Raw genomic sequence first — 13,934 nt, 5'->3', positions numbered from 1 at the left:
CCCGCACCCAGCAGGGACAGCAGTGGGGACATCCCAGAGACCCCACGGGGCATTTTGAGGGTGTCGCCAGGCCCGGGGGCACCGCAGAGGCTGCAGGGTCCGGAATTCCCGGTGACACATCGCTCCGGTGCCGCGAGGGGCCGGGAAGCAGCTGCGGCGGCTCCAGGCGCTGGGTGCCAGCCAGGGACAGACAAACCGCCAGCCAGCCTGGATCCGTCCTCACGTCACAGCCCGGGCTGCGGTGTACCCGGGTCTGTCACCTAATTGCTGGGGACCAGCGTCTCTCCGTCATTTGGGGGTGGCTGGGGACGTTTAACCCCTCAGGGGCTGGGGAATGGTTGGGTCAGAGTCCCTGGGTGAGGGCAGTGGTGGCCATGGCACGGATGGCATGGCATGGATGGCATGGCACAAAGCACAGCCCAGGGTGGTGCTGCCTCTCAGAGAGGCACAAATACACAAATCCTGCCCTGCACGGGGACTCCTTGGGGGTGGCAGTGACAAGGCAATGTCCCTGTCACTGCCACAGCTGCTGGGCTCACACCCTGTTCTGGGGTGACACAGGAAAGGACAGAGGAGCTTGGGGACACCTTGATGTCATTCTGCCTCCACGTCTTGCTTGGTCGGCCCCTGGTTCATGGTCACTTTGTCTATGGTCACCTTGGCATGGCCACACTGGCATGGTCACCACAGAATGGTCACTGTGGCATTGTCACCCTGGTTCATGGTCACCTTGGCATTGTCACCCTGGTTCATGGTCACCTTGGCATGGTGACCCTGGCATGGTCGCCTTAGCATTGTCACCCTGGTGTATGGTCACCCTGGCATGGTCTCCCTGGCATGGACACCTTGGCATTGTCACCCGGGCATGGCCACCCTGGTCTATCGTCACATTGTCACAGTCACCTTGGCATTGTCATCCTGGTGTATGGTCACCCTGGCACAGTCACCTTGGGATGGCCACCAAAGGGTGATGGAGGTGCTGAGTGGGTGACATCTGGGGGACTCTGGCAGTGAAGTGCCCATGTCTGGCTAAGCCAGGGGTGTCCACAGCTGGGCACAGCTGGTGGCTCCTGGCTGGAGCCCCCTGACCATCATTTTCTTGCTTTTAGGAGGTTGAAATAGAATTACTTTTGTATTTCAGTGAGGGAGCTGCATGTGCTGCAGAGCGTTGGGTATTTGAAATAATTACCAATAGAGCTGGACAGAACGTGCCTGAGCTTGTCTGGCCCTTGCTGCTGAACCAAACAGTGGCACTGTGGTGTTTCACCCCACAGACACTTTTGGCTGGCTGGGTTCTGCAGCCTGGGCTGCAGTGGGGGACAAGGTCCAGGCCTGCAGGAGCTCTGGGGTGCTGGGATGGAACTTCCCCCCATAACAGGGGCTGCTCCTCAGGTTTCCCTCTGGCAGAGAAGCTTTAAGGGGATGGTGAAGGAAAGGAGTCGGTTCTGATGGAGGGTTTGGATGCAGAGCTTTATTCTGGCCCACAGGCCTCTGAATGCAGCACCAGCTCCAACAGAACTCCCTGAGCCCGTGGTTGCTGCTCCTTTGAACCCCGGGGAGAGGGGCAGGGAAGGGGCAGGGAGCCACCAAGCAGGGACAGGAGGGGAGGGACAAAGGGACAAAGGACACCTGGATGGCCCAATGCCCCCCAGGGGTAGAGGGCATCCTTTGAATCTGCCACTCGAGGCCCTTCTGGAATTCCAGGAGTGACAGACAGTGCTGGGAGGGGAAAGGAGAGGTGACTGACACACCTGGGAGGGACCCGAGGTTCTGAGGTAAACCCTGAAATCACAACACAACAGCTGGGGTAAATCACTTGGGTGATCTTGTCTATGAATCCCAGGCCAGGGACAGGCCAGGAGCCCTGTGGCCACAGACAGAGCTGGTTTTCCTCCACAGCCCCATGGCTCTGGCCACAAACCTGCACCAACCTTCTTATTTTTAGTGTGAACAGGGAAAAACCAACAAGCCCGTGGCCGCTCCTGTGTGTGGGACCCATCCTGTTTTCTTCCCACCATCCATCATCCTGGCAGCTCAGCCTGGGGATTTCCAGGGGGAATGGGGGCTGGAAGGATTGTGGCACCACACAGATTTAATTAGAGGTGACGAGGGCATGCAAATGAGCAGGTTAAATCCTGCCTGGGGGTGGCCAAGCCCTGAGGATCCTCAGAGGGTTTGGAGGTGTTTCCCACGCTCTGGGAGCCAGGGCAAGGATGGATGTTGGGGTAAGCAAGGTCTGGGAGTCGTGGCTGGGTGGGAGAGGGTGAGGAGGGAGGTCAGGGAGGTCACAGCTCCACATTTATTCCATGTTCCTCTCCAGCATGGAGATCCTCTGATGTGCTGGAATCCAAGGGAGCCCAAGGAAAGCTGGAAATTGGCTCTTTCACCTCCAGTTTTGGCATTTGGGATGAATTCCCTCATGGAAGAGCTGGTGTCTTCTTTACTGCTGCATCCTGCTTCCCACCCCTTCTCTCCTCCTCATTGCTTCCACATGCAGGGACAAACCTAATCCAAAGGATTCCTGACCTGCTCTGCCAGAGCAGCACCTCCCTCGTGGTGGGATCTGAGCCTTGGGATGTTCCTCCAACTCTAAATCCCCCCAAAATTTAGCGATGAGCCCCAAATCCTCCATGTAGGATCTGAGCGGGGTCTTGGAATGGCACAAGAGGTGCTCAGCAAAGCTCAGGAATCCCAACTCTTCCCTGGAATAAAACAAGGTGAGTTCCTTGGCTGGATGGAGCCCCTGGAGCTGCTCAGAGACCCAAACCCAACATCCCCATGGACAAACCCAAGGACACTGGGCCTGTGGCCATGGTGGGGAGCAGAATGGGATCAAGGGTGCAAGTGGTGGCTTTTCCAGGGGGAAAAAAATCTCATTTCCATGGCATCTTTGCAGGGAGGAGGATGAAGGTGGATGAAGGCTGAGCCTGTGACCCTGAGCTGGTTGGGCTGTGGGGGCTGCAGCCAGGAGGGAGATGGTGGGGTGGGGTGGGATGGGTGGGTTCCCTTCCCTTGGGAATGTGTTCCTGGAGACCCCGTGGGCGAAGGGATTGGGTTGGGAACCTGCAGAATCTTTGCTTCTTTTCTTGCCAAGGTCAGGATTAAATGTGTGAGATGGTATTTCATGTTGGGACTCAGATGTTTATCAGCTCTTATCACTGTCACAGTCTCACAAACCCTGAGTTCTGCAGCGCTTCACTCTAACAAACTAAAAATGGAGCCCTGTCTCTCTCTACAAGGCCTTTTAAGGATAAACTGTCCAATAAAGAGATGACACCTAAATTATTTTTACTTTTAACCCAATAGCCAATCACCCATGCCCCACAATGTGGAATTTTATGTCCAATTACACAAAGCCACCCAAACCTATGGAGAAGAAGGTGAAGAAGCAGAAGCAGCCTCTGCTCTAAAACTTCGTCTCGCTTTATAGATATTGCTATATTCTAAAGCCTTAAACTCTAATTTTTCCACCCTGTGATGTGACACACTTCTGTTCAAACTCCACACCCACAATCTCAGTTCTGTCATTCCATTTTGGAAGCTTCTCTATGGCCTCAGGTCAAATGCAGTGTTCTCTTGGGGGTCAGTGCCTGTCAGCACAGAAAGTCTGAAATTCTCAGCACCCAGGGTTCAACAGGAACCCCGCGAGGTGCCTGGCAGGGGGATGGGTGCAGAACGTGACACCCAGCACGGGTCAGGGGTGTTGCACAGAGGGAGAAGCTCTGCAGGAAGTTGTGAAAGGGGGAGCAGATGCCACCAGTGGGGTGTGGGGTGGGGAGAGCCCACAGAGGAGCTGCCCAGGTTCCTCCATCCCACGTCATCACAGCCGTCTGTGGGTCCTTCCTCCCTTTGGGTGGGAGCTGGGCAGGAGGGGGTTGCAGAAAGGCACAGGGCTCCCAGGAGGTGTCTGGGGGCTCTTTGGACAGGCTGAGGAGCACTGTGACTGCTGGAACCCCCCTGGATGCTGAGAATTTCAGACTTTCTGTGCTGGCAGGCACTGACCCCCAGGAGAACACTGCATTGACCTGAGGCCGTGGAGAAGCTTCCAAAATGGGATGATAGAGCTGGGATGGTGGGTGTGCAGTTTGAATGGAAGTGTGTCACATCACAGGGTGGAAAACTTAGAGTTTAAGGGTTTGGAATACAGTAATATAGATAAAGCAAGATGGATGTTGTAGGGCAGAGGCTTCTCCTCCTTCTCCTTCTCCTTCTCCTTCTCCTTCTCCTTCTCCTTCTCCTTCTCCTTCTCCTTCTCCTTCTCCTTCTCCTTCTCCCTCCTCCTTCTCCCTCCTCCTTCTCCCTCCTCCTTCTCCTTCTCCTCCTCCTCCATGGGTTTGGGTGATTTTGTGTAATTGGATAGAAAAAGTCCACATTGCAGGCCATTGGTGGTTTGTTATTGGGTTAAAATTAAAAATAATTTAGGTGTCATTTCTTAATTGGACAGTTTATCCTTAAAAGGCCTTGTAGAGAGAGACAGGGCTCCATTTTTAGTTTGTTAGAGTGAAGTGCTGCAGAACTCAGGGTTTGTGGGACTGTGACAGAGATAAGAACTGATAAACATCTGAGTCCCAACATGAAATACCATCTCACACATTTAATCCTGACTTGGCAGAAAAGAAGCAAAAGAATCTGCATGTGACCTGTTCTAGCAAAACTCCAGCTGCTGCTGCTGCCCTCAGGTGCCACCTCTCACCCCTGGACACCTCCCAAAGTCACAGGATGGGAGTCCAGGTGTCCCAGGCCCCCCAGCATTGCTTCCAGCATGGTCCAGGCTTACTGGGACACAAACAGCTGGTTTCCCCCCACAAAACAGCAACTGTCTCCTGCCAACAATTAGAATTGCATGGATAAATATTTGGAATGGGAAGTGTTTGACCTTCCCTAGTGTTTGGTTCCTGTGGGAAGCTGAGCAGGAGGAGGAACCCATCCTATTCCAGCCAGTGCAGCTTCTGCTGGACATCAGGAGGGCTGTGCCCTTGGATGATGTGAATATCCAGGACCATTTTCTGTCCAGGAACAGGTTGATCAGGTCCTGAAATTGATCCAAAATGTGAATTTTTTGAAGAAGATTACAGAGACTTTGTCCAGAGACACCTCTGGAGTCATGAATGCTCACTCTGGCTTTGTCTGTGGTTTGCCAGCCCCAGGCAGCATCCCCAGCCTGAATCCAACACAAATCCGGGGACTTTTCACCCTGGTTTGGAAGATGCTGAGTGATTCATGGAAGGTTTGAGAAACAACTCATCCCTGGGAGTGCCCATTCCCGGGTCAGGAGGAGCCAGAGGAATCTGCATCCCCTGGGAGGGGGGGAATTTGTCACCTGGACATCCCCCAGGCCTGGCTCAGTCTCAAAGTGGCTTTTGAGGGACAGGGAAGATTGAAGGCCAAGCTCCACAGCGCTGGGATGTGGCTGATGCCTCCTGAGATGCTCCCAGCAGCTTCCCAGGGGGATCCTTGTTGTTCTGCAGGATGTGGGTGGTCCTGGGTGTTGTATTGCACTAAACAGTTTATTTAGTTGGTTTTTGCACTGGGTCTGGTACATGCTCTGTCCCATTTCCCCTTTCCCCCCCCAAAAGCCCTGGTGGTGATGGTTTGTCCCAGGTGTACCCCTCCCCTCTCCCCTTCCTCACCAGTATCCCATTGGCTGTGGTTCTGTTCCTCCATCCCTCATTCCCCTGAGCTTAAAATTTCTTAAAAATGAGATATTCCCCCTCTCTTTCCTGGGATATTGTCTGAATCCTGAGGTGACTCCTGTCTAGGAATAAAATAGGACTTTGGTCCTGAGAAGAAGACACCTCTCATATTTTGCCTTTGTCCTGTGTAATATTGTGAGGGCTGAGGACCCAAACTGCCACCAGATCAATCTCACAGCTGGCGCCCAACGTGGGACTCAGACCCACAACCCTGAGATTGAGTCTCCTGCTCTACCAACTGGTCTGGGGGAACACAGGACCGGAGCTGGTGCCTCCTCTTCCTCAGCCTCCAGCTGTTCTGGTTGGAGATGCCTTGGCCAAGGCTGGGCCAGGGGCCAGGAGAGAGCTGGGGGTCCCTGTTATGGTTTGAACAGAGAGGTGTCTGCTAATGGAAAATGTAAACCCCCTCCCTTTGAATTATTATAATTTTTAAATTAAGGGACTCTCAGACAATATGGGAATAGGAATAACAGTTATTTACTATGAAAATTAAAAATACAAATAAAATAGTGCAAAACCCCCCCAAAACCCACACTGACATTGTGTGTTGAATACAACCTGCCCCTCTGTGTGTCAGGGGGTGTCCCAGCCCCAGCTGTGTCCCAGCTGTGGCTCTGCTGCAGCAGGGATCCTGCACAAGGGGGGAGTTTTCCTCTGCAGCTCCAGGGCTGCTGCAGATGGGCCTGGGCTCCCTCTGGCCATGCAGGGCAGCAGAAAGCTGCTCCTCTGGCAATGCAGGGGGCAAAGGCTGCTGTGCTGTGCCAGGCTCAGATTGGATCCAGGGAGGAATGCTTGGCTCCTCCCCTGGGCGGAGCATCTCCCCATGGGATGCTGGGATTGGATCAGCCCTGCAGGGACACTCAGTGGCCATGGACAGCAGAGATCTCCTGGAGGGAGGGTTGGCTGTGGGAGAGATAAAGAAAAAACTGCCCAATGAACAGCAGAGAACTGCCCCAGCTCTGACAGATGGTGATAGAACACCCTCAAACCAAATCTTAACAACCCAGGACAGTCCCTGAGTCATCCCAGGGTCGGGCTCTGGAGGTGGGAATGAGGAGGTGAGATCAGAATGAGGATTCAGCCCCTGTAGGATTCTCGTGGGGCCCTTCAGTGAAGGGCTGAGGGCAGCAGCCAGGATGGTCTGGACTCAGAGACGCCTCAGCCCTAAAAAAAAGAATTTCTGGGTCTAGAGGCTGGAATTGAGCAATTTCTGCCATTTAAATAAAATAAAGAGAAAATTAAGGAAATGAAATGAAGAAAGATAAAATTAAATATACCAAATAAAAAAAGAAAATAGGTAAATAAGATGAAATAAAATAACATAATGAAAATAAATTTAACAAATAAATTTAACAGATAAAATAAAATAAACCAGATATAATGAAATAAAGGATAAAAAAGTGAAATTAAATTAATAAACTATTTTAATTAAATTAAAATAGAATAGAATAAAATAATAAAATGTAATGAAATAAAATAAAATGAAATGAAATAAAATAAATAAAATAAAATAAAATCTGTTTCTAGCTTCCAAGGGGGTGGAATTACAAGGACCCAGGTTTATGGGGCAGAGGGACAGGAGATCCTTTCCCCACCATGGCATCCTGGACCCCATCCCTGTGGATGCTCCATGCAGCACCATCTCTGCCATCACCCTTAGAGATGTTTTCTTTTGTTATTTTGCTGGGTTTTTTCCTCTTTTACATTTAATCCCCCAGCAACATCCCGTTGCTCCAGGGAGGAGTGGAATCCACCCGGCTCCAGCATTGGAATCGGGGATCGCAGGTGCCCAGGGGAGCCCAGCAGCACCAGGGGGCACCCACGGCAGGGAAGGGGCTCCAGGAAGGTGGATTTGAACCAGAGGGGTGGATTTGGGCAGGAGGGATGGATTTGAGCTGGGGTGATGGCAGGGATGGTGCTGCATGGAGCATCCATAGAGATGGGGTCCAGCATGCTGTGGGGAAAGGATCTCCTGTCCCTCTGCCCCATGGACCTGGATCCTTGTAGTTCCATCCCCCTGGAAGCTAGAAACAGATTTTATTTTATTTTATTTATTTTATTCATTTCATTTCATTATTTTATTCTATTCTGAATGGATCTGAGCAGGAGGGATGGATCTGGGCTGGAGGGGTGAATTTGAACAGGAGGGATGGATCTGAGCTGGAGGGGTGGATTTGAGCTGGAGGGGTGGATCTAAACTGGAGGGATGGATTTCAGCCGCAGCCCGGCCGGCCGGAGGGGCGAGGGCTCTGCCCCGGGAAGAGCCGGCTCACTTCCAGGCTGAGTAAGCGGCTGCTGCTGCCAAAACCCAGCGCCGACGGCCGTGGTGGGAATTTTGGGGCTGCAAAAGCGTCACTGGAGGCGGCGCACGGCCCCCGCGCCGCCACCCCCGCGGGACGGAGGTGCTCTAATGAATCCCTTAATTAGGAAGCTGCGAGAGGCGCTGCCCAGATGTTGGCTGGGGATCCAGCTGTGGGGGCGGCCCCGGGGTCACTCAGCAGAGCCCCCCGGGGACGGCGGGGTTTGGATGGGGTTTGTGGTGGCGGTGAGGATGAGGAGCAGCGCCGGGCCGGGTGTCTGGCCAAGCCACGCTGGCTGCTCCCGAATCCTGCCGGGACCACCCGCCCAGGGCCTGGAAGTGTCCGGTGGCGTTGGAATGCTGCGGGACACGCAGGGGTTAAACCTCGCCGAATCCCGGGACGAGCCGGCTCCTTTCCAGCCCGAGCAAACCCGGCGCGCTGCCAAACTGCAGCTGCAGGGTCCAAAATCCTGGATTATTAACCGTAATCCAGGCAGGGCATTCCCCTTGAGGAGCGCGGCCCGCAGGGAGCAGGGAATGCAGGCGGCATCACCGAGCACCCCAAATCCCCCCGGAGCTGTCCCGGGACAAAACCCAGCCCTCGTCCCTGCTCAGTCTCCATCCTCTGCAGCTCCCTCCAGCAGCTCCGGCACTTATTTACAAGTAGGATGGGAGTTGTGCCTCTGCTTCCCTTTATTTTTAAACTTATTTATCTTTATTTTGGATTTCTGACTCATCTCCACCCGTTGCCGGGAGGAAACCAGAATCAAAAAAGCCCCAGATATCGTTTGTATCAGCTGAATAAAATCCTCCCCCAGGGAGGAAAGTCCAGCAACAGCTCCAGGACCCGGAGCCACTTCTCCTTCCCCCACTTTCGTTCTTACAGAGGAGGAAAACTCAATTTTTCCTCCTTTTTTTTTCTCCAAACCGCAGCTGGGTCTGCAAGCACAGAGCCAGGCCTGGAGCTCACAGAATGAGGGGGCAGAGAGGTGATGGGTGCCCCCCACCCCTTGTGGGGCTGCCAAAAACAGGGGGGTATGTCAGGGGAGGGGGGTGTCATGGGAGGGGTCTCACAACCAGGCTGCCCTATTAATAAGGGTGTCTGGTTAATAGGGGTGCCCAGAGATGGGGGAACCCCATTAATAAGCGTGCCTCATTAATAGAGGTGCCCAGAGATGGGGTGCCCCATTAATGAGGGTGCCTGGTTAATAAGGGTGCCCAGAGATGGGGGTGCCCCATTAATAAGGGTGTCTGGTTAATAGGGGGGCCCAGAGATTGGGGTGCCCCATTTATTAGGGTGTCTGGTTAATGGGGGTGCCCAGAGATGGGGTGCCCCATTAATGGGGGTGTTTTGGAGACAAGGGGGCACCCCAGAAGTGAGGGTCCACAATTAACGGGGCTGCCCCATTAATGAGGGTGCCCCATTAATGAGGACACCCCATTAATAAGGACACACGGTAGCCCAGAAGCAAAGGTCCCCAATTAATGGTGCTGTCCCATTAATGAGGGTGCCCTCTTAATGAGGGTGCCATAGAGGTGGGATGCCCCTAAAAACAAGGGTGCCCCTTGAATGGGGGTGACTTAAAGATGAGGGCACCCCAAGGAAGAGGTGCATTATAATGTGGATGCCTCATTGTCAGATTATGCCCTTTTCTGACTCAGAGATGGGGCAATTGAGAGGCATTTTAAAAATCTCTATTCCATTTTTAGTCTTATGTGAAAGGTGAGGCAATACAGATGTTATAATTCATGCCATTACAATTAGAGGCCAACTATTTCTTAATTATAATACCTTATAAGTGTTTCTTGGCATTTCTAGGCCAGCATTTCTTATCTCAAGGTCTGTAGACAGATGTACACTGTGTGAGCCTTCTGTGAAGCTCTGAGAATTCTCTACAAATTCATTTCCCGCACCCCATTAATGAGGATGCCCTGAGATTGGGGTGTCCCATTAATGAGGGTGCCTAAGATTGGAGTGTCCCATTAATGAGGGTGCCCCATTAAAAAGGTGCCCTAAGATTGAGGTGTCCCATTAATGATGGTGCCCTGAGATTGGGGTGTCCCATTAATGAGGGTGCCCTAAGACTGGGGTGTCCCATTAATGAGGGTGCCCTAAGATTGGGGTGTCCCATTAATGAGGATGCCCTAAGACTGGGGTGTCCCATTAATGAGGGCGCCCTAAGTTTGGGGTGTCCCATTAAAGAGAGTACCCTGAGATTGGGGTGTCTTATTAGTGAGGATGCCCTGAGACTGGGGTCTCCCATTAATAAGGATGCCCTAAGAATGTGGTGTCCCTTTAATGAGGGTGCCCTAAGACCGGGGTGTCCCATTAATGAGGATGCACCAACACTGGGCTGTCCCATTAATGAGGATGCCCTGAAATTGGGGTGTCCCATTAACGAGGGTGCCCTAAGATTGAGGTGTCCCATTAATAAGGGTACCTGAGATTGGGGTGTCCCATTAATGAGGATGCCCTGAGATTGGGATGTCCCATTAAGGAAGGTGCCCTTAGATTTGGGTGTCCCATTAATGAAGGTGCCCTGAGATTGGGGTGTCCCATTAATGAGGGTGCCCTAAGATTGGGGTGTCCTATTAATGAGGGTGCTCTGAGATTGGGGTGTCCCATTAATGAGGGTGTCCCATTAATGAGGATGCCCCATTAACGAAGGTGCTTGGACATTGGGGTACCCAGTGCTGTTCCTCCCTGGGGAGGTTCCATGGGTCTCCTCTCATGGTGGAGGACAGGACACCAGAAGGTCCCCAGACCCCTGGCAGGTCCCACATCCCTCCTTCAGGCAAACATTCCCAGCCCAGCTGGAATGTGTGAATAATGGGGGAAAACAACCCAAAAGCAGCATCCTGGGGCTGTGAGGGTGGGCTGTGATTCTGGCACATGATGCACCTGCCTGGACCCCTCCAAATGCAGCCCCTTCCTGGGGAAGGCCAAATTCATCCCCCTGGATCTGATTTTCATTTTCCAAGGGAGAAATTCTCTGGTGATGCCCAGCTTCATCCTACCCCTGGGATGCTGAGAGGATCCATCTGCCAAAGGTTGTGGATGCTGAGAATTTCAGACTTTCCATGCTGAAAGGCACTGACCCCCAGGAGAACACTGCACTGACCTGAGGCCTTGGAGAAGGAATGGAATGACAGAACTGGGATTGTGGGTGTGGAGTTTGAATGGAAGTGTGTGATATCACAGGGTGGAAAACTTAGAGTTTAAGGTTTTAGAATATAGCAATATTTACAAGTCAAGATGGAGGTTTTAGCGTGGTGGCTGGTTGTTCTTCACCTTCTCCTCCATGGGTTTGGGTGGCATTTTGTAATTGGACTGAAGAGTCTGCATTGCAGCTCTTTGGGATCAGTTACTGGGTTAAAAGGGAAAATAATCTGGTGTTAGTATGTAATTGGATGGTTTAGTCTTAAAAGACCTTGTAGCAAGAGATTGTTTGCCTTCTCATAAAAAGCTGCCAAGCTCACAGTAGTGAGACTGTTTTACTGATAAGAAATAATAAACACCTGAGTCCAAACATGAACTGTCACCTCAAGGGCCTTCAATCCAGACCGACAGAAACTGATATGACCCCCAAGAGAACACTGCATTGACCTGAGGCTGTGGAGAAGCTTTCAAATGGAATGACTGAACTGGGATTGTGGGTGGGGAGTTAGAATAGAAGTGTGTGATATTACAGGGTGGGAAACCTAGAGTTTAAGGTTTTGGAATACAGTAATATATATGGGGCAAGATGGAGGTTTTAGGGTGAAGGATGGTCCTTCTTCTTCACCTTCTCCATGGATTTGGGTGGTTTTGTGTAATTGGACAGAAAAGTCTGCATTGCCAACTTTGAGTGGCTAGCTATTGGGTTAAAACTGAAAATAATTTAGGTGTCATTTCTTAATTGGATAGTTTAGCCTTAAAAGACCTTGTAACAAGAGATTGTTGGCTGTTTTGTGCCTTGTAAATGAGACTGCAGAACTCACTGCTGTGAGACTGTAACATAGATAAGAAACAATAAACACCTGACCCTGAATGTGAGCTATTGTTTCAAGTGCCTTCAGTCCCAGCCTCAACAGAGGTGGGAAAAAGAAGCCAAAAACCAGCACTAGTCCTGATAGCAGGGAGGACAGAATTGCCCCCCGGCTCAGCAGAAAGGTTTGAAGGAGTCAAGGGAGGCTGTTGGGTTCTTATCCCAATCCTAATCCCAACTGTAATCCATCTCTATTGCAATGAGCTCAGGTCCTGCTCATTCCCTGCACAGGGAGGAGCCATCAGCTCCTGGGTGTGGATTAAATTTGTTCTTTTTTCAATCTGTATCCTGGGGGTGATCCCGCTGTCGATGTCTCCTGCTTTCCTGGGATTTGGCTTGGTTTTCCTCATGCCAGAGTGAAGGTGCTGCTGTGGGATCAGGTACCTCAGTGGCACAGAAGGGCTGATGTGAAACCAAACCCCCCTGGCCAGGAGAGCTGGCTCTGGGCAGCAGGATCAGCAGCTCTGGTGGTTTGGGCTTTTCCCAGGGGGTGCATCCCAGCTCATGTCCTGCTTTTTCACAGCTGCTTGGGATAACCTGGGGGTCTCTGCCCCAAATCCCATCCTGGCCTCTGCTGCAGCCAGGTGGAACTTTTGGAACCCATATTTATATCCTGGTGTGTCCCTTCCCATGGTACCTGGGCTGCCTGGGAGCAGGGAGTTGGAGTTGGTATTTGTATCACATTTACTTGGTTTTTCAGAGGTGAAAAGATGATTTTAATAAAGCTGAGTGGGTTCCAGACCCTTCCCAAGCTGGACAAGTGCAAGGTTGGAGAGAGCTTTGTGAGCCCACAAACGCCTCTTTGGAGGTGGGATCCAGCCCTAGAGTTGGAGCTGGGTGGGCTCCATTCCAGGCCTGTGCCCTTCTAAGTATTTTAATTATTTTTAATTCCCATTTCCCTTCCTGCATCCTGCTGCCTCCAGCCCTGGGGAGGGACGGGGATCCATCCAGTGGCTCTGAGCCCTGGGGACATGTCACACAGGGGTGGGACAAGGAGGATGTGACCCATGTGGAAACCACAGAGGGTTTCGATGTGTTTATGAGCCTGGCACAACTTCCTCTGCCCAAATTTCCCAGCGAAGGACTCAAGTTCTCCGGAGGCACCCAGGATGTGCAGTGGGTGACCCGTGGGTGACAACTCCTCCCATGACAAGGCTCAGGGACATCTGGAGAGGTGGATTGCATCTCTCTGTGTCCATCCCCTCATCCTGGGATGTGTGTGGGCTGGGAGCCTCTCCCATCACCGCAGAGTGATGCTCTCGTGGAAAAGGTGAGTGGCGCTGCTCACGGGTCACACTCTCACCCCCAGGAAAAGCTCAGGCAAGAGTTATTCTTGAAAAAAATAAAAAAGTCGAATTTCCTCTTTTCCTTCCTGGTGCAGGCACGTGGTGGTGAGGTCATGGAGCGCTGGGCTGGCCGCAGGACATGCCTCGGGCTCGGCGTAATCGCGTCCCCGGGGCCGCAGCCGGTTCTGGCCGGAGCGGGGGCAGCTCCGAGCCCCCCCTGCCCCTCCAGCCCCACTTTCCTCCCGGTCAAGCCGCCACATCCTGAGGCTGCCCTCGGGCTCCCAGCGCGGTTTCAGCCTCCCCGCGCTGAAAATCAGCCCCAGATGTGGCCGGGCAGCTGCGGCTGCACCAGCGGGGCTGCCCAGGGACACGGGGACAGCAGCAGGGACCCTGTCGGTGGCCGGGCCTGAGAGTCAGGAGCTGCTGGGGGTTTGGTCCCACCTGTGGGGCGGCAGGGGCTGCTCTCAAAGGAGGGGTGACAGGGACACCCAGGGGCCCCCCAGTCCTTGGGGAGAGGCGGTGGAGCCCCAGCCTCAGAGGACATGGGGCAATTCCCACTGCTCAGTGCCATCCTGGGGCTGTTTTATGGGAAGCAGGATGGTTTGGTGACCGGATCCAGGTCCCCATT

This window comes from Zonotrichia leucophrys, chromosome 26 (assembly GCF_028769735.1).
Source record: "Zonotrichia leucophrys gambelii isolate GWCS_2022_RI chromosome 26, RI_Zleu_2.0, whole genome shotgun sequence".
Taxonomy (NCBI): Eukaryota; Metazoa; Chordata; class Aves; order Passeriformes; family Passerellidae; genus Zonotrichia; species Zonotrichia leucophrys.
This window is presented reverse-complemented; position numbering follows the sequence as displayed.